General features: G+C 37.0%; 2 protein-coding genes and 1 long non-coding RNA gene across 5 annotated transcripts in view; 2 read left to right on the plus strand and 1 right to left on the minus strand.

Annotated features, from left to right (window-relative positions):
* The window catches only part of lim2.5 (lens intrinsic membrane protein 2.5), a 425,704-nt gene that overhangs the window by 323,958 nt on the left and 76,403 nt on the right, over window positions 1–25,343 (minus strand). The gene's annotated exons all lie outside the window — the stretch shown is intronic.
* iglon5 (IgLON family member 5) overlaps window positions 1–25,343 on the plus strand; it is a 390,249-nt gene that overhangs the window by 45,934 nt on the left and 318,972 nt on the right.
* Window positions 10,975–18,360, plus strand: LOC147840449 (uncharacterized). Its single transcript, XR_015512301.1, has 4 exons — window positions 10,975–12,234; window positions 12,930–13,096; window positions 15,203–16,444; window positions 17,083–18,360. It is a non-coding gene; the product is annotated as an uncharacterized LOC147840449 (long non-coding RNA).

A 25,343-nucleotide genomic window follows, 5' to 3' on the forward strand; every position in this document is an offset into this window, starting at 1 on the left:
CCGGCAACTATTCCAGCATTTATTTATTTTTTTTGCAGCGGATGTCTTTCCAGCCACAACCCAGTACTGGGAAACACCCATACACTCTCATTCACACACACACACCCATACATCACAGCCAATTTTGCTTACCCAGTTCACCTATAGCGCATGTGTTTGGGGGAAACCGGAGCACTCAGAGAAAACTCAACACGGGGAGAACATACAAACTCGTGACAGAAATGCCAAGTGACCCAGCTGGGACTTGACCCAGCAATCTTCTTGCTGTGATGCGACAGTGCTATCCACTGAGCCACCATGCCAGCCCAGTCTAAAAGTTTCCAAGTAATTGTACTTTTAAATACAGCCACTATACAGTACATCCTGCCACCGGATGGGTACAATTAAAGTGTGCAACCTGTATTCTGGAACTCACAATCCCTAAATGTATAATTGAATTATATAATCCTAAATATCATCCGGCAGAAACTCCTGCACTGTTTTGACAGGCGATTGACACAGATTGGCTGCCGCCGGCTTTTCCCACCTCTCGTTTGCACAAAGTTCAGCAGCTTTGCTCAAGTTTCTGACTTCCGCGTCACATTTGCAATTGACAATGCTGTTGATAGATTTGGAAATCAGCCATGCGGACATTGTTATCGATGGCAATAATAATCTCAACAATTGGGGGGTTTTACGGCCTGGCTGGCATACGGGTCTGTGGATAGATGGAAAGTTTCATTATCCCACAAACTGTCTTGATGTTTGACGGCTTTTACTCACTGTGGGCTCTATTTTAACAATCTAATCGCAAAGTCTAAACAAGCGCAAAAGCACTAAGGCTGTGTCCAAATCCACTTTTGCTATTTTAAGGATTGGAAAAACCGTCTGTGAGCCAGGCGCATGATCTAAAATGAGTCGGGGTGTGTTTTGAGCATAACATGCGTTAATCTCTTAAGGCCCAAAGTGTTTTTGTACGTGCATTTTTTATTTATCTTCGCTATTTGGGCTTATTGAAACCTTATTAGAATAAAAACCTAAGTATCATCTTTGGACATTAAATACTTTTAGAAAAAAATATGTCCATATATGTGGACTCATGGTCCGAATTTACATAAAATCACACACACACAAAAAAAAAAACTTTTTTGTAATGCATATTTAACACTTTTTTTTTTGCACATGTTTCGACTATCAGAGAGTAAAAACAAAATTTTTTTTTCTCATTTTGGACAGTTAAAAATAGTGCTTGGGACATTTCATATCCTGCTAAACTGTTGCAGGATGACACTGTGGGCCTTATCATACACCTGGCGCAAGGTGCGACGCAATTATTATTTGCAAGTTTCAGCTCGGTGCAAGAGTTGTTTTGACATTTTTCACCACGCTGTTTAAATAGCAAATGCATTTGCACTCATATGTGCGCCCATAGGTGTTCTGGTCTAAAAAAGCAGGCGTGTTTTGGCGCGTTGCTATTTTGAGAAACTATAATAGTGTGTTCTTTAGAGCAGAACAAAGCCGGTCTATTGTCCGGCGCAAAGTGTGCCTTGCTTACACACTGCTTAAGACAGAATTAAACAGAATGATATCCAGATATATATAGTTGAGGACATGCTGCTGCTGTCTCTCACATTGTAGATGAGTGTACAATGTTTTATATTTATTTTATAGTCGTTTGACAAATTTTCGAATTTTTTACAGTTACTTTCCCTGGTTATTCGTTACTTTTATAATTATGTTCAGTTACACTGAGTTACACTATATATACTCAGTTACAAACTCAGTTACTATTTTTAGGAATTAACTATAAAGAAACATGTTTAACACAGGGTGTTTCCAAACACACTTTCTACTCCCTATATAGTGATGCATTACGTCTCTAAAACTCAGCAGGCATACAGATCTAATCAAAAAAATGTTTAAAACAAATGTACATTGTAACGACGGGGTGGAAGTGACAGAGACAACTGGAGGTAAGATCCAATATGCAGGTTTATTCATCGTCAGGCAAGCAGTGGTGAAATCAGGTGTAAACAGGTATATGAAGGCAAATCCAGAATCATAATCGTATAACAGGCTATAGGTCGTAAGGCAGGCGGCTAAACAGGAGAACTAGGGTAAACAAGGCTAAGATCAACACACTGGAAAACAAGACTAGGAGAACGCGTTGTAATGTCACTATCTGTAAACAAGACTCGGCAAACTGGAAGGGTGAATGAGTGGCTAAAGTAAGGTGTGTAATCAGTCTCTGACATGGTTCAGCTGGTGAGAATGTAATCAGGCTTGATGAATGAGAAGGCGTGAGTGTGACCGGAGAGCATGTATGCATATGTAGTCCAAGAGAAGGCGGAAGTGTAGTCCATGGTGTTGTGTCCATGTGTGAGAACCAGCGATCTCTGGAGAGCGATCGCTGGTTATGTGACATACATATGCATATATGAATGCTACTAATAATAATAACATTAAACAAATGTAAATTGTCATGAATAAACTGACTAAAAAAGATTCCACAAAAGGTGACAAAGGAGCTGTTTTTATGTTTATGTTGACGATAGTAATTTATTTAAAAATTTTTAATCTTTTAGTTGTTCCTATTTAAAGATGTTTGTGCAACCCTGTACGTGTAATAAGCCATGTGTACTCCCATTTTGAGAGACTGCCTAACATACTCTGTACATAACAAAATAAAAACACTGTGCCGTTGACTTTAGACCAAGTTTTAGTAGGTCAATGGAGCAATTTATTTCAATTACAAAATAGCAACGTGCCAACAATGTGCCTTAACACACCTCCTTTTAAGACCAGCACGCATATGGGTGCACAAATGGCCTGTAGAGGCATTTGCTATTATAACACCGTGGCAATAAACATGGAAGTTATACCTGTGTCAGGCTGAAATGAGCAAAAAACACGTTGTGCATTGCGTCGTGTGTATGCTAGTGCCCAAAGAGTGTAAAAGCTACAATAAGCCGCAGTGGCATTCACTTTCTCCTGACCTTTGCATGGGCAACACGCATTCAGATCCATCAGCCAATAATGAGAACTTCACAAAGGCCAATTAGCTGCTTAATGTTGGGAAAACTGACGCAGTTGAGATTCTGCTGACAAGTCAATGATCCAGCAGATATCAAACCGTTCTTATATATTGTCAAAGTTATTTGCCATCCTGGGAATTTAGTTTTCTTTTTAAAATATTTCCCAAATGATGTTTAACAGAGCAATGGCTTTTTTATAGTATTTGCTATATTTTTTTCCTTCTGGAGAAAGTCTTATTTGTTTTATTTCAGCTAGAATAAAAGCAGTTTTGAAATTTTAAGGTCATTATTATTAGCCCCCTTAAGCAGAGCTGGATTAACATAAGGGCTAGGCGGGACTGAAGCATTTCTTTTGGCTCGCTGGTGTTCAAAAACACTGATGCTGCTAAATTATGGCTTCATTAAACAGCCCTATTTACAGTCCCGAAGTGAAGAGATGTCCTGTTTTTCCCAGGAAAGTTCCTTATTTCCCAGGACAGTTCCTTATTTGAGCTCTACCGCGAAAACGTTCCAGCCAAAGGTAGGCTTACCAAGCTTATCATAGAACAAAAAATACAATTCAAACAGTATTCATCATTAACCTGCAGCAAGAGAGCTCAGGATAGGAGGACTCATGCAGAATGGACTCATTACTAAAGAGTTGTCTGCAATCCTGCCCTCTTATAACTGAGACCGCGTGCGACCAAATCAAATAGCCTACACAGACAGTTCCCGCCCGCCCGCTTACTTCCCTTAACCCAACAAAGAATTAACAAAAGTCGTCCAGAAAAAGAAAAGCCCTCGTCTGATTTTTACCGCGTTTTCAGATTTTACCACATTCTCACCCTGTTATGAACTTGTTCATTTTATTTTTTGGATTCGTTTTTTGTCTTACCTGATTTCTGGAAATGCTTTTCCCCGAACTCGAACCCAGACGTCATCGTGGTCAGCTCCTCTCAGCGTCTCAAGTCCGACGCACATGACGAGCTAACTAGGCAAACTGGTTGCAACGGGAAAGCCCCCACACACGGAGGTAAGCACTCAGACGGTGAGCGCCAAAAGGAACGTCGTCACAGCCGTCGTCACGCCCCGTAGCGTTCGCTTAAAAAAATTAAATGCAGCCATGCGTACCTCCAGCTACATAATTTGCGGTCTCCAGAAACGTCGACAGGACTACGTTTTCAGAACGTTTTCAGAAAGTTTTATTATATAATAATATAAATTAGCAAAGTAATAATATTAATAAAAATAATAGCAAAAAAGCAACGTTTGTGAGGTGAGAAATAAATCGGGCCCTTGGGTTTGCTATAGCCTCTGGGCCCAATATGTTCTTAATCCAGCCCTGCCCTTAAGCAATATATATATATATTCATTCATTCTTTTTCTTGTCGGCTTAGTCCCTTTATTAATCCGGGGTCGCCACAGCGGAATGAACCGCCAACTTATCCAGCAAGTTTTTATGCAGCGGATGCCCTTCCAGCTGCAACCCATCTCTGGGAAACATTCACACACACACTCATACACTAAGGACAATTTACCCTACCCAATTCACCTGTACTGCATGTCTTTGGACTGTGGGGGAAACCGGAGCACCTGGAGGAAACCGACGCGAAGGCAGGGAGAACATGCAAACTCCACACAGAAATACCAACTGAGCCAAGGTTTGAACCAGCGACCTTCTTGCTGTGAGGCGACAGCACTACCTACTGCGCCACTGCCTCGCCTATATATATGGTTCAGGATCTGAAAAGCTACTCATCGATGAATTTGCTCTTCAGTGTTTGGACTTTCAGTAATGATATCAACCACACTGAACTGAGCTAAACTGAACTGAACTTAAACACTAAAAACTGAACTACCCTGATCCAGCTACTATGACCATTTATGTGAAGCTGCTTTGACACAATCTACATTGTAAAAGCGCTATACAAATAAAGCTGAATTGAATTGAATTATATATATATATATATATATATATATATATATATATATATATATATATATATATATATATATATATATATATATATATATATATATATGTATTTTTTTTCGAATTGCCTACAGAACAAACCACTGTTATACAATGACTTGCCATAATAAACCTAACATGCCCAATAAACCTAGTTAAATTTTCAAATGTGACTTTAAGCTGTATAGAAGTAACTTAAAAATATCTAGTCAAATATTTTTTACTGTCATCATGGCAAAGATAAAATAAATCAGTTATTAGAAATTAGTTATTAAAACTATTATGTTTAAAAATGTGTTGAAAAAAATCTTCTCTCTGTTCGACAGAAATTGAGGAAAAATATATACAGGAAGGCCGATAATTCAGGGGGGCTAATAATTCTGACTTCAACTGTATATATTTATGCTTTCACACAGTTTCTGATGAGATGTATTACTGTTGGTGTTGTCTGTCCATTGTCCATCTGAACTCTCAATGGATATCGATCTGTTTACCCCAGATCTCTTAATACAGACACGAGCAATGTGCAGCCGATATGTGTCGATTCAGTCAAGTAGACCTGAAAGATAGAGGCTAAGATCCATCACGCTTAGCTAACATTGACGAAATGACATTATGAAGCTCTCTGTGCAGTAAAAATAGAGATTCAATCCATATCGTCTCAGATGCTGCTGAGCAAACCAGGCCTGTTTCATAGATCCTGCATGAGCGATGTATTAGTGCTGCGGATCTGGACTGAAAATGTTGTTTTTTTTTATTATTATTTTATTATTTTATCATCAGCAATCCTATTTGTGTATGTTACCTGACAAAAGTCTTGTCGCCTATTCAGGTTTTAGGAACAGCAAATAATAACTTGACTTCTAGTTGATCATTTGGCATCAGAAGTGGCTTATATGAAAGGCAAAGGCCTCTAGATTACACTTATTTTACCACAATAAAACATGATCATGCCTTGATTTTGAATGATTTCATTAGGACAGTAAGGTCTGACTCTGCTTAGACAAAAGTCTTGTTACTGAACAGAAATAATGTCCAGTATTGATATAAAGTCATGCTGCAGTGGAGACAGAATGAATATTGTGTCTGACTCCATCATGAGCTTGGAGGACTGCATCCACACATCTCTGCACTGACTCAAATCACTGATTAATAAAGTCATCTGGAATGGCAGAGAAAGCGTTCCTGCAGGACTCCCTGAGTTCATCAAGATCCTTTGGATTCATCTTCAATGCCTCCTCCTCCATCTTACCCCCGACATGCTCAATAATGTTCATGTCTGGTGACTGAGCTGGCCAGTCCTGGAGCCCCTTGACCTGATGTGGAGGCTGAAGTATGAGAAGGAGCGCTATCCTGCTGGAGAATTTGCCCTCTCCTGTGGTTTGTAAAGTAATGGGCAGCACAAATGTCTTGATACCTCAGGCTGTTGATGTTGCCATCCTGATTTTTCCTTCACCAAACTTGACAGATTTCTTGAAGAATCTTGGCTCCATCTAGATGATTGGGATGCAGTTCAACAGATGATTCATCAAAAAAATCGACCTTCTGCCACTTTTCCAAATGCTCAACTAGAAGTCACGTTATTATTTGTTGCTCTTACAAGTGGGATTGACGACAAGACTTTTGTCAGGTAGTGTGTGTATATGAATACAAATGTTTCTGAATAAACAAGAAAAACTCTATATTTAACTCTTTCAAAGACTTTGTCCAAATAAAAACGGAATGTTTTATTGTTTTATTTTAAAAAGTCCATGATTTTAGAAATTTTTCATGGATTTATGTTACATTATGTTGATTTATGAAAAGCTATGAAGAGTTCTTCTAAAATTATTCTTCTGAAATGTATGTAGGCTCAGTAATTTATCTTTTATATTAACAAATCAGTTATTTTTTTTGTTGGCTTTAAAGTGAATAACTTTTTTGCATCTGAACTCTTCAAACATTTATTATAAGTTTGTTTACAATTTTATTACCTATGTATATTTTTTAGACCACATCTATGTGCAATGTATATACTGTAAATTTTCTTTTTCTTATATATATATATATATATATATATATATATATATATATATATATATATATATATATATATATATATATATATATATATATATATATATATATATATATATATATTATATTAATGTTACGCACCTTGGGTCTGAGAGTAACACAATTTCGATTCTCTATATGTCTTGTACATGTGGCTGAATTGACAATAAAGCTGACTTTGACTTTGATAAGTTCATATATACAGACTTTTGCATGTATTTTTATGCATATATACCAAAAAAATTAATGCTGACTTATATACAGTTTTATATGTATATTTCATATTTATTTTAACAGTAATAATATAATACTGTTTTATTTAATTTAATTTATTTTTTTACTTTAATAATAATTTTAAAAATTTTTTTACATTTAATTACATTTTACTTTCTTATTATTTTTTCATTTTTTTATTTAAATTGTTTTTATTAAATTAAATAAAATTTTATTTGAATTTATTTTATTTTGAATGAATTATAATTTCCATAGGCTATATAAAATTTTAAATCATTTAAAGTGAATATTACCTCTCTCATGTCATTTAAGCTTACATTTCTATCGTTTATTCATGCATATTAAACAGTATAAACAAAAAACGGATAATATTTTCTGTTGTGCAGTTGTTTACTTTACAATTTCCATCACGTTCTTCCCTTGCTGATCTTCCTGCTCCTGCAGTGTGACAGATGTCTCTTTAAACGTGTATATATTCCACACAGTCTCTCGATTAATCTGAAGTCATGAAAACATTCACAGGATGCAATGAAGTCAACGTGTCAACTATTTCATGTCAACAAGCCTAATAAGTGTGTCCTAATGCCTGCTGTACTGCCTTACCTCTCCATTACGGCTAATATTTGTCTTCCCGGTCAAAACTGCCAAAAACAAGCGTTGGATGTGTCGAGCTTTAATACGCAGACATGTCAAGACAAATGGATTTGTGGCATTTACTGGCTTTATTTAAACCGTGCGGTGCACAGAAAAATGCCAGGAAATCTCGCTTCCTGGCTGCGATTTCTGAACAAATGCATTACAAACAGGTTGTGCATCGCTTTTTGGTGTTGAGAGAAGATTAATCGTGTGTCTTCATGATGCATAAAGTTCTTATTATTGACTTGCTCTCAGTTTGATTTAAATCTGTACACATGCACTCCAGATTGAATCAATTCGCCGCGACGCTGTTTTATCTGCTCTGCCTGGCATAGTTGATATTTTGTCATTAATCATTGTGGGATCAATGGGTTATTCATTTTGTTATGTTTGGTATCTGTTGTTAAAGAAACCGAAGGAACACTCCACCTAATCTCCCCTAGGGTTAAACCACTGGACCAAAACATTTTTGAGTCTTTTTAGCCTATCTCTGGGTCTGGCAGGGGCACTTTAGCTTAGCTTAGCATAGATTATTGATTCGGATTAGACCATTAGCGTCTTATTAAAAAAGAACCAAAAAGTTTTGATAATTTTCCTATTTAAAGTTTGACTCTTTTGTAATCACATCATGTACTAAAGATATCTGACTAGCTAGAATCGGCATTGGATGTTGGCTGAAGAGAGCAATCTGATTGGTTATTCAGCTACGAATCAGAGCGCGGGAACAAAAATGGAAGTGACATGTTTTATTATTTTCCCATTATTGGATTTCGGCTGGTAGGGCATCCACTGCGTAAAACATATGCTGGCATAGTTAGCGGTTCATTACACTGTGGCAACCCCTGATAAAGAAGGGATTAAGCCAAAGGAAAAATGAATGAATGAACAAATGTTTTGTCATTTCTGAATCTATTCAGCCAATCTCTGGGTCTGGTGGGAGCATTTTTAGCTTAGCTTAGCTTAGCATAGATCATTGATTCAGATTTGACAGTTAGCATCACTCTTATAAATGACCAAAGTGTTTCAATGATTTTCCTATTTAAAGCTTGACTCTTTTGTTTTTACATCGAGTAATAAAAGTATCAGTCTGGCTAGAATCGGCATCAGACGTTGGCTGAAGAGAGCAATCTGATTGGTTATTCAGCAACGAATCAGAGTGTGAGAGCAAAAATGGAAGTGACATGTTTTCTCATTTTCCCATCACTGGGTTGCGGCTGGGAGGGCATCCACTGCGCAAAACATATGCTGGAATAGTTGGCGGTTCATTCCGCTGTGGCAACCTGTGATAAATAAGGGTCTAAGCCAAAAGAAAAATGAATGAATGAACAAATGCTTTGTCATTTCTGAATCCATTGAGCCAATCTCTCGGTCTGGTGGGAGCACCTTTAGCTTAGCTTAGCTTAGCATAAGCCATTGATTCAGATTAGACCATTAGCATCTCGTTCAAAAATGACCATAAAGTTTTAATAATTTTTCCATTTAAAGCTCGACTCTTTTGTAATTACAACATGTACTAAATGTATCCGTCAGGCTATAATCTGCATCGGCCGTTGACTGAAGAGTGAGCTCTGATTATGGTTTTTCAGTAACAAATCAGAACGCAAGAACAAAAATGGACGTGACTTGTTTTATCATTTTACCAATACTGTGTATGGGAGCACTTTTAGCTTAGCTTAGCATTGATTATCGATTCGGATTAGACCATTAGCATCTTGCTTATAAATGACCAAAAAGTTTTGATCATTTTTCTATTTAATGCTTGACTCCTCTGTTGTTTAATTGTGTACTAAAAGCTGGGATACACCAAGCCATTGGCTCAAGTTTGCCTGATTCAGTGGCTGAAGAGAGCGCTTAAAGAATCATAGCGCAAGAACAATAACTGAATAATAACAGTAACAATAACTGAAAAATAACAGTAACAAAAACTGAACAGAAAGATCCCAGCTGTATTTTACTATATCTCTTAAATAACCTTGCAAATTATATGGACTATTAGATTATTAGACATATTTGCATGAGCAAATCCCATGGTGGTAAGTGACAATTACTGTGATAATGCTATTAAATGCATTTGTTTATGGTTTGTGTGTGCTTATTTTATCTTTTGGTTTTTTTGGGGGTTTTTTTGTCTGTTTTTTTTTTTTATTTTTTATTTTTATTTTGTATGTTTTTTTTTAGTTCTTTTAGAGTCAGCTTATTGTGTCCTGGTTCCAAGGCAAAAATGAAAGGTTGCCATTTTCTAATATGCCATGGTTAGGAGTTATATTCTCATTCCAGTGTAATAATTAAGAAAAACTTTGCTGCAGTACCATGGATGCAGCAGGTGCAATATTATGAAGCGCCTGAAAATTGGCTGAATTTTGTGTTTGCCAGTACAAATATATACGGCTCAGGATCTGCACCAAAGTAAATATGTTTTGAATAGTCTCTCAAAGATTTATCCATTATTGAAACCCTAAGGTTAAGCAGTTGAGTTTTACCATGTCTGAATTGATTCAGCTGATCTCTGGGTCTGGCGGGAGCACTTTTAGCTTAGCTTAGCATAGATCATTGAATTGGATTAGACCATTAGCATCACCTTCATAAATGACCAAAGAGTTTAAATAATTTTCCTGTTTTAAGCTTGACTATTTTTGCATTTGCACCATGCACTAAGATTGATAGAAAATGAAAGCAAGTGGTGACGTTATTTATATATTGACGGACGTTGGATGATTTTCAGAAGATATGTGATATACTATGATATTGATATTACAATGATGACAATTATTATTATTATAATACAATTATTATTATTATTATTATTATTATTATTATTATTATTATTATTATTATTATTATATTATTTATTATTATTATTATTATTATTATTATTATCATTATTATTATTATTATTATTTGTAAATATCTTTACTTTGCTTCGAATTCAAGTAGTGCATATTTTCTGTAAAGATTTTAGGTTTTTAAAATGCTAGTAAAGCTAAAAAAGTGAATATTGCCAAAGTTAATTGATTATTACACTGGAATGAGCAGCCTAATCTCATCAGGAAACATAACTACTTTTTGCATTGTCAGAAAAGTGGATAATTTTACAAACTTATACTAATTTCAGGCATGCATCCAAACCCCACCCTTAACCCTACTTCTCATTGGGGGATGAGATTATCATACTAAAATGTTTAAATGTGATTGTATAATTTAATGTGAATTTAGGTACTAATAGTTGAAAAAGTTACGAACAACTGAAAAAGTTACGAATTGCTATGAAATACCGTTGAAATGAGAGCATATTTCCCAGCCATATAAGCCTAGAAAACAGTAACTTTTAATTTTCTGTTGGTGTTAGTACATGATGTAACAAAAAGAAGACACAAGCAAAAGCTAAATAGGAAACCTATCCAAAATATTTGCTTATTTTTGAGTGAGATGCTAATGGTCTAATCAGATTCTATGATCTATGCTAAGCTAAGCTAAATGTCAGACCCGGAAATTGGCTGAATGGATTAAAAATGGTAAAACTGAACTGTTTATCTCTGGGGGAGTTACAAAACGAGTCCATTTTCAACAAAAAGTGGAGTGTTATTTTAATGATTTCATATTTAGCTTCACTGGCTTTTATTTGTCCTCAAGAAGCTGTAAGATCATATTCTTGGCACGGTTGCTTTTTTAGCAAGTGCTTGTTTTTGTTGCACTCTGGTGTTAAATAGATAAAATATCTTCCTTTAATGTGATGCTTTGAGGCTGTTCTTTTTTGTAGCTCGTTTGTTTGTTTTAAATATATCATATTTGTCTTTCCAATTGGGGAAATAAAAAAAAAGCGTAAATAAATAAGACGATTGCTGTCACACCATGAAAGAACAAGCTGTGAAATGAAGGCAGAAAACAGCTCAGATCATTTGCTTTGCCAAGATTTTTGGTGACAAATGAGTCATTGCTGTTTTAATTTAGTGTATGCATCTCTTTGATCTGATTTATGATAAAATAATATATTTATCACAGTAATCATACTTTCATAACGTATTAATTAGCATTGCTTTAGCACAATCTGTTAATGATCACATTTTAGGTGTTGAATTGGAGATAAGATGTGTTATATGTGTTTAAAAGATTTTTATTTCACCACTGCAGAAATATTTTGCACTTTTCAAACATGTATTAGTGACAAATAGTTGGTTTAGTTGAAGTATTTGATTATAAAATGTGTTATATGACTATATGGTCACACTTTACAATACAGTTTCATTAGTTAATGTATTTACTAACATGATCTAATAATAAATAATACTTGTGCGGCATTTATTAATGATACTTCGACATTTTCCAATGCTTTATATTCCAACCCAAGCTCATTCTGGAAACGTAGCCCCGCGGACGTTTCTGGAGACCGCAATTTACGTGGCCGGAGGTACGTAAGGCCGCGTTTAGTTTTTTTCGAGCGAACGCTGCGGGGCGGTGTGGCACCGCTCCGCCCTTCCTCTTCGCACTCGCTGGCCGACGGCTCGCCTCCGAGTGGAGGGCTTTCCCGATGCAACTAGTTTGTCCGCTTAGCTCACAGCGATGCGTCGGCAGAGCGGAGGCCCCGGAGGAGCCGACCGTGGGGACGACGACCGGGATCGAGTCTGGGGAACATCGGTTCCGGAAATCAGGTAAGAGGAAAAACGGAATTCGAAAAATAAAGGTGAGAACGCGGCGGGATCAGAAAATGTGGTCGAAATCGAAGATGAGGGCTTTTGCTTTTTTTTTCTGGAAAGCATTTTGTTTTCTGGACGTCGCTCGGGTTTAGGGAAGGAGGAGGAGGAAGAGGAGGGCGGCCGAGTCGGCCGATCCGGCGGCTTTTCGCGCGAGAACGGCATGGACGCGAACGGCCCACGCTCCCGAGAGGCGCCCAAGACGCGTAAAAGCGCGCACAGCCGCCTCTCGCGGTTCCGCGAAAACAAAAACCGCTCGAATACGTACCTCCCGGGACGTAAATCGCGGTCCGCAGAAACATCCGTGGGGCTACGTTTCCACAATGAGCCCGGGTTGTTATTTTCATCCAGGGTTATGCTTGGTGACTTTATTTGATGCAAATGAACTAACAAGGAACAACTGTTTTCATTATGTAACGTTAGCTAACAAGAACAAATATTGTCATAAATTCATTGTTAGTGTTGGGGCGTAACTAGTTACATGTAACGGCGTTACTTAATTTAATTACAAAAAAAAAGTAGCAGAAATTCGATACAGTTACTGAGAAAACAAAAAAGTGTAATTAAATTACAGTTACTACTACTTTTTTTAATTTTTTGACCTTATCGATGACCAATTAAGCATGGGCATTTATTAGGTTATGCTTTGCGCTGTGAGACGCGTCCCCGATTTCACACATTACATAATCAAGTGTGTGCAGTTTACCTTACCCTATGGAGTCGTGCACTCTCTTGACTGCATATTGGGGACACATAAAACCCTGTTATGCACAGATCTTGTTTATTTCCGCTGGTGCGGCCGTTAATCCGCGGGTCAAGTAATCAAAAAGTAGGCTAAATGACGTTTAATTACGGATAGCAGGATATTAAGAATATAATTAAAAAATATTAACAAAAGGATTTTCTTTATAGAGACCCATCTAAAAACAATCGAAAATCAATAATTCATTTAGTATAAATGCAAGTTTTTATAGCAGTAACTTAAACCGAAACATACCTTTTAAATATTACTTACTGTCGGCAACGCAGTGGCACAGTAGGTAGTGCTGTTGCCTCACAGCAAGAAGGTCGCTGGTTCGAGCCTCGGCTAGGTCAGTCGGTGTTTCTGTGTGTAGTTTACATGTTCTCCCTGTATTTGTGTGGGTTTCCTCCGGGTGCTCCGTTTTCCCCCACAGTCCAAGGACATGCGGTACAGGGGAATTGGGTAGGCTAAATTGTCCATAGCGTATGTATGTATGTGTGCGAATGAGTGTGTATGGGTTTCCCAGTGATGGGTTGCAGCTGGAAAGGCATCAGCTGCGTAATAACATATGCTGGATAATAAGGGTGTCACGATCCTCAAAATCCTCGATTCGATTACATTTTCGATTCTAAAGGCACGATTCGATTCGATTTTCGATTATGAATAATTAATTAATTAATGACCAATTAATTATTTGTAGCCTACCGTTTAAACTACCTGACCTGCATGGTCTTTGTTTTACCCATAAACAAATCATACAGTAAATAAATAAAGGCAAGATACACACATAATTACCACCTGTCAATCACTTTTTCTGCGGGACTCGTGAATAGGCAGTGATCTGTGTCGTTATAATGGCGTCGGTAAAAAAGGTGCACAACCAACAGGAACCAGCCAACAGTATCTGAGGTGTTCGCTAAAATGACAAAGTACAAGTGAGTGAAAGATTGAAGCAGTCTACTGACCCTCTACCTGCCTGGACCTGCTGTCTCGAGCGCATGGCTGTGTGTGCGTCTGCGTCTGTGTGTGTCAGAGGTAGAGAGGAAGGAGGGCTGCTCAGAAATGCTACACGCCACTGTGGATTTCAAATCGTTGTCGTTCTAAAATGCCATTTAAAAACAAAGACAGTGTAAACAGGGCCTGAGTGTGAACTTTTCGCGAGCGGATTTGCAACGGGGGCGGGAGGAGGATCGCGATGCCGGTGTTGTCTATCGGACGAACCGTACGTAATACGTACATAGCAGATCTTGCAAAACTGTGTTTTTTTGTCGACAACACGAACGTTGTCAACATAACTCACTGGAAATCTAAAATGCTTACACACCGGCGACTTCATTGAAAGAGTAGAGGGTTTAAGTTCTGTCGACGCGTCTCCTGCTTCTGCAGTTTTACAAGCACTTCAACAAGCCTGTTTTTTTCCCGCTTGGCAAGCCAAGCTGACGTGACATGGGGGCGTGGCAGCATCGACGATTCTATTTTTTGATTCGATAATCGAAATTGAGCATAAATCGAAATCGTGACACCCCTACTGGATAAGTTGGCGGTTCATTCCGCTGTGACGACATCGGATTAATAAGGAAACTAAGCCGAAAAGAAAATGAATAAATTAATTATTGACTGTCGACATGGCAAAGATAAAACAAATCAGTTATTAAAAGGATTATGTTTAGAAATGTGTTAAAAAAATGTGCTCTCTGTTAAACAGAAATTTGGGAAAAAAGAAACAGGGGGGCTATTAATTCAGAAGGGCTTATAATTCAGACTTCAACTGTATATGTATTTTTTTTTTTTTTTATATATATGTTTATTAATCGCAGAATTGTCTAAAAATTTCTGGGAATTACCACCACACGATCAGTAATTTTTATCGCAAAATATCCAGCAAAAAATTGTGAAAAACTAAGGGGTCTGATTATTACAATATTATTCATAATTGTATTTTAAAATCTAGGTGAATAGACATGTTATATGCATTTTATAATATACAAATGTTAAACAAATTTCAACATACTAAGTACAGTTTGAAATAACAATAAATATGAGACTGATTTGTTATTGTTCATTTAGCTCTTCATTTAATCTCATAGCTCTTCTGTGCTATTAGTGTTTTTATCTTCAGGAATTTCTTCAATAGATCACAAAAAACAACAGCATTGCAACCTATTTTTTCAGTGATTTTCAAGCAACAGAGCCTCTTATTTAGTTTATGGCATAAGCTGTGATTATTTCCATTATCCTTAAAAAATGGTACAGTCCATTGTCGTATATTTTCAGTAAGATGATTGTTCATCTGCTCTCCATTTAATCCCATTGCTGTCATTTGTGATCGTATGTCTTATAGACTCTCATGCACGACTTTCTATCTTCTACAGAACACAACAGTAGTTTTCTTTTCCCCATGCAGTGGTCATTTTCCCCCATGCAATTACAATAAATTGAGTCCAGAGCTTTCAAGCCTCAAAAACAAGCATGCAAAAGCACCATAAAGGCAGTCTGAGTGTGTGCACGTCTACTGAAGCCATACTATAGCTCTTTGTGAGTGTATTTTGATGTTTGTTTGATCTGTTGCATTGTTTAAGACATAGTCGATCCTTTATTTATACACAATACACAAATTGTGTAATACCCCAAACCACTAGGGGGCGACCTTGCTCGCAAAGATGATACAATGACTAAGGCTTTTGTTTAATTTTAGCTTTCAATGACTATAAAAACATTAGGGCTGTGTTCCAGTCTACTATTAGACACACACTTACAAACTTTCCTTCCCTTGTTCTCTCACCGTTAAAGTGCGCTCCATTACATTAACTGAACAAAGGAAGTTCACATGGACATACCCTCAATCCCTCGATTTTGACCGAGAGTGTAAAACTTTATACATATTTATCCACAAAATCAAAAAGTTACGAAAGGCTTTGATAATAGCAACTTTTTATTTTTTGTTGGTCTTCAATGTAAATTATTCAAGCTTTAAATTGGAAAAATTAACTCATTTGGTCATTTTTGAGCAAAATGCTAATGCTCTAATCTGATTTAAAGATCTATGCTAGGCTAAGCTAAATGTCAGACCTGAAGATTGGCTGAATGGATTATAAAATGGTCAACCCAAGCTCATTCTGGAAACGTAGCCCCGCGGACGTTTCTGGAGGCCGCAATTTACGTGGCCGGAGGAACGTACGGCCGTGTTTGGTTTTTTTCGAGCGAACGCTTGCGGGGCTGTGTGGCGCCGCTCCGCTCCTCCTCTTCGCACTCGCCGGCCAACGCCTCGCCTCTGAGTGGAGGGCTTTCCCGATGCAACCAGTTTGTCCGCTTAGCTCACAGAGTTGCGTCGGCGGAGTGGAGGCCCCGGAGGAGGAGGAGCCGGCCGCGGGGACGACGACCGGGATCAAGTCCAGGGAACATCGGTTCCAGAAATCAGGTAAGATGAAAAACGGAATCCGAAAAATAAGGGCGAGAATGCGGCGGGATCCGAAAACGCGTTCGAAATCGAAGGCTTTTGCTTTTTTTTTCTTTTTTCTGGACCTTACCTTACCTGATTTCCGGAACCGCTCTTCCCCGGACCCGATCCCGTTCGTCCCCACGGCCGGCTCCTCCTCCTCCAGGCCCCCACTCCACCCACGTAACGCTGTGAGCTAAGCGGACAAACTGGTTGCATCGGGAAAGCCCTCCACTCGAAGGCGAGCCGTCGGCCGGCAGCGTTCGCTTGAAAAATAACTAAACGCGGCCATACGTACCTCCGGCCACGTAAATTGTGGTCTCCAGAAACGTCCGCGGGGCTACATATTCAGAATGAGCTTGTGTTGTATACTTGAGTATGATTTTTTAGTACTCTTTCCACCACTGCTTCTAAGTCGTTTAACACCAATGATGACAATATATCACTTCACACTGTGTAAAAAATGTCGATAAAAGTCACTCGAACTTTTCAACATCCAAAGTTGTTGGAGTAAAGATCAAGATCCAAGAATGCAAAAGCATAAACAAATGACCCAATGAATCTCAAAATAGGAGACACTCTGGCTGTGGTATCCGAACATGCTTCTTCAACACCAGCAAAGTCCAGCAAAGCGGCTTTAGTTCCAGAGCAGTCAGATAAGCACCGCTGGGCTTTCTAAGTGGATCACAGGAGTGATGATCATGTTCACTCAGTCGAGTTAGTGTCAAACCCACCCGCTCCTAATGCCGGCTGTTTGCTGCATTGACGGCTTTAATCACAGAGGTTTAATCCTGGATGCTCTCATTACACCGGAGTCAGTGCACTTTCACACCCCAGTTAGTGTCATATTCCAGCGGCGCCGGTGTTGTGTAATGCACTCAAGGAGCGCTAATGTTATGCCTCATTGCGGGGCGGCCGTGTGTTTATTAAATTGCGAGGTTGCACCGGTTGGCCTGCGCTGTTTTGATGGTCCTCTGTTGGGCCGTGTGTGTGTGTGTGTGTGTGTGTGTTTGTGTTTGGTCGGGTAAACATGGCGCCTTGCAGACTGTCTGTCTCCCACCTGCTCCATCCAGCAGCGCACAAATGCAATCAAACGCATTTACTGCGCTCGCCGTGCATCCTAACACACTCTCTGTTGAAGAAAGCTTTTGTTCATGGAGTTTTCTGAGACATTTCTAAATGACAGACGTATCATAGTCATATGTAAGATTTGAGTGTGATTGAGGTCTGGAGAGTTGGTTGGAGAGACTGTTGTCTGGATTCGTCTGGCATTACAATGTGTAAATGGTCTTAAAAGAGAGTAGCAGAGGGTTGTTTGATAGATTTTACATCATAAGATCAATATTATATTACTCTGGGTCATAAATGAATGGTAATGTATGCAGTGATCATTATTTTTATGCTATGGGAGATAATTGGAAGTCTTATCCAAAGGTAATAACATGGTTATGCGTATAAAGTATTGAATATAGCTGATTGTCAGAACAGCAGAAACTGTCGCTAACTCGCCAACGCCACTTCAGAACTATTATTTGAATGATTCTCCTGCATAATCGTCCATTTCATATCCATCATCAGACCAAAAAAAAAAAAAAAAAAAAGAAGGAAAACTAAGAAAGCGTCTGTTTTTCGTTTTTTCTTTTGCTCACAAAAAACAAAAAGAAACAAAAAAAATGAGATTTTGGCTGAATTTTCATGTTTTGGTTTAGGGTAGAAAAACAAATAAACTTTGTTTTTATAAATAATTTTTAATAAATAATTTGTTTGTATAAATAATTTTCATTATACACATGTAGTTGGTGCTGAAAACCCCATTTGTTTCTGACTGGCCAACCAAATCTGAGCTCTTGACGTCGCCCTCAAAATAATAGTCCTCTGCGAATCAGCAACCAGGGTTTTAATTATTATTATTTAATCATATATATATATATATATATATATATATATATATATATATATATATATATATATATATATATATATATATATATATATATATAGTTTACACATTTTATCATTTGATCAGTTGGCATTGCATATGCTTAAATTAAATAAAACATGAATCAGCAGTATTATTACATATTTGTCATTAAAATAAGATCATAGCTTGCTGTCATTAGTCTTGCTGCTGTGAATTAGAAGCTGAACTTAGCCTGGTTTGCATAATTGCTAATAATAATAATAATAATAATTATTATAATAATGATGAGGATGACAATATAAAATATAATAATAATAATTAAAAATGATAATAATAATTATATCAATAATAATATTAGTATGATACATACAATATTAACTATAATAATAATTATAAATATAATCTCTATAATAATATCAATTATAATAATAACAATAGCTATAATAATAATAATTATTATGATGATGATGATGATGATGAGGATGATGACAATATTAAATATAATAATAATAATAATAATAATAATATGCCTAGTTTGCCGCCAAACTTCTTGCTGCTGTCCACCTGACACCTGATAACAATTTCAGAGCAGCACCTGGTTTGCATGATTGTTTCAGAGCTACTGTAGGGCTAAATAATAATAATAATAATAATAATAATAATAATAATAATAATAATAATAATAATAATATCAGCAATAGTAATAATAATAATAATAATAATATTAAAAGCAATAGTAATAATAATAGTATTATTAATAATAATAATAATAGCTATAGTAATAATAATAATAATAATAATAATAATAATAATAATAATAGTAGTAGTAGTAGTAGTAGTAGTAGTAGTAGTACTAGTAATAATATTAATAATAATAATAATAATAATAATAGTAGTAGTAGTAGTAGTAGTAGTAGTAGTAGTAATAATAATAATAATAATAATAATAATAATAATAATTAATAATTAATTTTGTTTTTTTATTGTTTAGCTTTTTTATTAGTTGTTAGCAGGACCAGAATAAGAACACATCGGGCCCTGGGGCTAGAACAAAGGGTCTGAAGAGATATATAAAAGAATAAAGGGATATATATGTTTATGGTTATATATATGGTTTAGAGAAAAAATCAAAAAACTAAAATTCAGCCAAAAACTATTTTTTATTTTATTTATTTATTTTTGGTCTTTTGTGAGCAAAAGAAAAACGGATGTTTTCTTAGTTTTCCTTTTTCGGGGCTGAAGACGGATATGAAATAGGCAGAAAATACCCTGATTGTGGAAGCATGGATGAAAACATTTTTAATGATTATATATTTATATAATTTGCAGCTACAACATAGATTGACACAAATTGCGCAATTAATGATGCTAAGTGCGTATAATGATATTAATTCTTATAACATGTCGATATGCCTGGTAAATATTTAATTTGTATGTCTGTTCTCTTCCGCATTGGCGCCTGGAAGCTGCTGCTGTTTCCCCCAGATGGGAGCTGCTGTTTGGGGGAGTGTGTGTGTGTGTGTGTGAGGCTCGTTGCTGACATACAGAGCTCGACAAGGTTTTCTTTCAGCCCACGCCGAGATCTATGTTTGAAAAAGTGCTGCTTTTTATGTCGGATGTGATGCCAGCAGAGCTTGAACCACCAACTGTTATTTTACCCAGAAAGTTGGCAAAAAGCTCTGAATCTGTAATAAAGAAGCACAAGGCAATGAGAAACCCAGAAATATATATCGCGATGACAGACGGCGCTCATCAGATGGGATTGGATTTCTCTGTGGATTTCTATAGTTAGTGGGGAAACAGTAGGTAATTTGGTGTAATTTTTCTTTTAGCGGGGTTGTGTGAGGAAATGCAGACGTGCTCAATTCAGACTGGATTAACATCACCAGTCTGTCTGTGCAACACTGATTTACATGATTCCTCCAGGAAAACTAGTTCTGTTCTAGGGTTTTGACGAGCTGCATGAAAACCATCTGCTGGTCTACTGGGACGTGCAGTAATACTGAGAGTCAGAGGAGTAAATACAGTAAATAAAGGATCTTTACTGTACTTATATTTTTGAGCTGTTTATGCACTGTTAAACATGTTGGGTTCCACACAGGGCTGGATTAACCAATGGGCATTATGGGCATAGTGCACTTGGGGCCCCTGCGAGGGGGGTGGGGATGCAGATTTTGTCTATTTAGGTGCAAATAGCACATCTCGTTGGAATAAGCTAGTTGAGTGATTCCCGCCCATCACCATTTGATTGACAGAGACAACATAACTAAAGAGAGCGACAAACAGCAGAGTGAGTGACGTGAGTGAAAACGCATGGCAACATGTCTTGACGTAATCGATCAATAGCCCGGTTCGAATCCAGCATCTGATGAACACATTTTTCTTTTTTCTACCCCTACTACATATCAGATTGGGCCTACTCTTCATTACGAGAAAGACAAGTAGGAATCATTAATTGTATGTAATTGAGTGTATTATGGAAGACTCAGATTCATAGAACTGGTTTGGAGAGGTGTAATCCAAATCATAGGCATGCAAGTTTGTAGAAGTTAAACATTAAAAATACCCGTAAATATAAATTGTAGTACTGCTTCAGTAAACTTAAACAAGTATATCAAAATCTGTTAATTCCCACTTGTTGTATTAGTTTTTTTATTATTATTAAAGTGTGCTTTAAATACTTAAAAATAAGTTAGATATTTGTAGACTACAAATATATGTACTGTCATTTATTTTAATGAAATTAAAATTAATTAATGCGAAGCAGTTGCGCAGTAGGTAGTGCTGTCGCCTCACAGCAAGAAGGTCGCCTTGGCTCAGTTGGTGTTTTAGTGTGGAGTTTGCATGTTCTTCCTGCGTTCGCGTGGGTTTTCTCCGGGTGCTCCGGTTTCCCCTACAGTCCAAAGACATGCGGTACAGGTGAATTGGGTAGGCTTAGGCTAAATTGTCCATAGTGTATGAGTGTGTGTGTGGATGTTTCCCAGAGATGAGTTGCGGCTGGAAGGGCATCCGCTGCATAAAAACTTGCTTGATAAGTTGGCGGTTGGTGACCCTGGATTAATAATAATAAGTTTTTTACTTAAGCCAACCAGAAAATTAATTAATGAATGAATGAATATATATTAATCTTATTTTTAATTTAACTAGTGGGGTGCGGCCAGGTAGGGGGCATACCTGTCAACATTGGGATGTGAAAATAAGGGATATGCCCTCCATAATGAGGGACCCCCCCCCCACCCCCAGCACCACTGTGGACGTTTTTGGTCATTTCTGCAGAGAATTTTGGTAAAAATCTGCAGAATTATTTTGGGAGTTTCATAACTAAAACCTTAATATTTGAAAAAAAAAAAAAAAAAACTTTTTACCTTTTATTTTATGTTTAAAATGCAAATCCAATTAGATTCACTTCATTTGGTAAATAAAGCAAGTTTGTCATATAATATATCTAGTAAAAGTCAGAAAATAATACTGTACACACTGCATTGTACATAAATCAGATGAACATTTTCACATTGGTCAGTAATATTACTGAAACTAATTAAAAAAACTGAAAGAATATAGATTTACACACATTTACTCAACTAAATAAACAGAATAAATGTTGGACTAAATATCTGCTGAAATCTGCGGAATTCTACGCGTGCAGATTCCGAGTGGGCCTAGCCATAACCTGCTGAAGAAAAAAACAGTAGTTAATATTGTTAAGATGTTAATAAGACACATAAAAAAACAACATACAAATATAAAGCTATAAATATTTCGTTTTTTTTTTTTTTTTTTTTTGCGACTCCTGGCTTGATTGCGTTATATATAAGACACAGCGATAGTTTCAAATGCGGCACATTGATTTTATGGCACTTGGTTAAACTTTCTAACACCTTTACTGCACTCACATACATTAAAATAAATGCAGGCCACAACTGAACATGGAGGATAGTCATGAGTGGCGTTCTCCAAAACAAAATGATGAATAGACTTGGGCCTATTGGTATGTGTGTGCCGTTGTATGCAAGGTTCATATATTTATAACCACCTCAGAGAATATTGGGGGTCGCGAGTCACTGGCATTGTTATTTTTACCCCTGCTGTAGACAATCGGGTTTCCTCCGGGTGCTCCGGTTTCCCCCACAGTCCAAACACATGTGCTATAGGTGAAATGGGTGAACAAAATTGTCCATAGTGTATGAGTGTGTGTATAAATGCAGGAGTATATGGGTGTTTTTAAATACTGGGTTGCAGCTCAAAGTGTATCCTCTGCGTAAAACATATGATGGAATAGTTGGCGGTTCATTCTGAAATAGACTAACCTGAAGGAAATTTAATGAATGAAAGAATGAATGAATAAATATATGAATGAATGAATGAATGTATGTATGTATGTATGTATGTATGTATGTATGTATGTATGTATGTATGTATGTATGAATGAATGAATGTATGAATGAATGGATGGATGGATGGATGGATGGATGAATGAATGAATGAATGAATGAATGAATGGATGAATGAATGAATGAATGAATGAATGAATGAATGAATGAATGTAGGAATGAATAAATGAATGGATGAATGTAAGAATGAATGAATGAATGTAAGAATGAATGAATGAATGAATGAATGAATGAATGAATGAATGAATGAATGAATGAATGAATGAATGAATGTAAGAATGAATGAATAAATGTATGAATGAATGAATGAATGTATGTATGTATGTATGTATGTATGTATGTATGTATGTATGTATGTATGAATGCATGTATGAATGAATGAATGTATGAATGAATGAATGTATGAATGAATGAATGAATGAATGAATGAATAAATGTATGAATGAATGAATGAATGAATGTATGTATGTATGTATGTATGAATGAATGTATGAATGAATGAATGTATGAATGAATGAATGAATGAATGAATAAATGAATGAATGGATGAATGAATGAATGAATGAATGAATGAATGAATGAATGTAGGAATGAATAAATGAATGGATGAATGTAAGAATGAATGAATGAATGTATGAATGAATGAATGAATGAATGTAAGAATGAATAAATTAATGGATGAATGTAAGAATGAATGAATGAATGTGAGAATGAATAAATGAATGAATGTAAGAATGAATGAATGGATGTATGTAGAAATGAATAAATGAATGGATGGATGTAAGAATAAATGAATGAATGAATGAATGAATAATGGCGCAGTGGGTAGCACGTTCGCCTCACAGCAAGAAGGTCGCTAGGTCACAGGTTCGAACCTTGACTCAGTTGGCGTTTCTGTGTGGAGTTTGTATGTTCTCCCTGCCTTCGTGTGGGTTTCCTCCGGTTTTCCCCACAGTCCAAAGACATGCGGTACAGGTGAATTGGGTAGACTAAATTGTCCGTAGTGTACGAGTGTATGTGAATGTTTCCCAGAGATGGGTGGGCATCCGCTGTGTAAAAACTTGCTGGATAAGTTGGCGGTTCATTCCGCTGTGGCGACCCCGGATTAATAAAGGGACGAAGCCGACAAGAAAATGAATGAATGAATGAATCACTGGCTGGCTAATAATTCTGACTGCAACTGTATGTAAGGATCATCTGAATTGTTACTGATGTGACAAAAGCGATCAGCCAAAATTGCTGGTGCTTCTGTCCTGTTTAGAGCTCATTGACTGAACACACAGCGTGACGGTGGATAAACGATGATGGAAGTGTCAGCATTAGGTGAACTGTTCCTTTAAGCATGCATCATGCTCAGCTTGACTAATATCATCACTGATTAGCCAGAAGGCTGAAGTTTCCCTGATTAATTCTCCTCCATGTAGGGACATTACAGCCTCGACTTTGTCATGAGCAATTTGCACACGCGCCGTTATGATCTGGAGTGAATCTTAAGTCAGAGACGACTGCGTGTTCGTCTCTCTGAGGGTGTCAGTGACCCATCTGAGAGCACGACCCCGAAAACCTGCCGCGCTCATGTCAAACTCAAACACAGCCTCCGCAATAATGGCCGTATTAATATTCGTGTCATTCCCATTAACCCCGGCAGACTGAAGACTCGTATTACACAGAGAAATAGAGGATAAGCCGAGGCTCGTCTCAGCACAAAATCAAGCACTTGAGTAAAAGGACAGATACGCTGATAACATATTACTACGCTAAAAAGTATGAAGCCTTCCTTTTCAATTTGACCAAACGTCAGAGTGCATTTATTATTACACTTAAGCTTTATAAGTAGACAGTACTTACTGGAGAAGGTTTCATTTTGAGTTTAACAATAGAAATATTGCAATTTTGATTCAATTCAATTCATCTTTATTTGTATAACGCTTTTACAACGTAGATTGTGTCAAAGCAGCTTCACATAGAAGTTTATAGTGAACTGAAACTGTGTCAGTCCAGTTTTCAGAGTTGAAGTTCAGTTCACTTCAGTGTGGTTTAAATTTTGTTGCTGAAAGTCTAAACACTAAAGAGCAAATCCATCGATGCGGATCTCCACAAGTCCCGAACCAAGCAAGTCAGTGGCCACAGTGGCTTATGTGTGCAATGAAACGTGCAATGAAATGTAACCAGAGCAATGTATTTTCGTGTAGGCTGAGGTGTGTATTTTGAGTCAGCCTGAGTCTGGGAAATCACAGGGATTATTTTTGTGCATAACACAGCGAGAGAGAGAATA

The sequence above is a fragment of the Danio rerio genome, chromosome 16 (genome assembly GCF_052040795.2).
Source record: "Danio rerio strain M-AB ecotype USA chromosome 16, GRCz13ab, whole genome shotgun sequence".
Taxonomy (NCBI): Eukaryota; Metazoa; Chordata; class Actinopteri; order Cypriniformes; family Danionidae; genus Danio; species Danio rerio.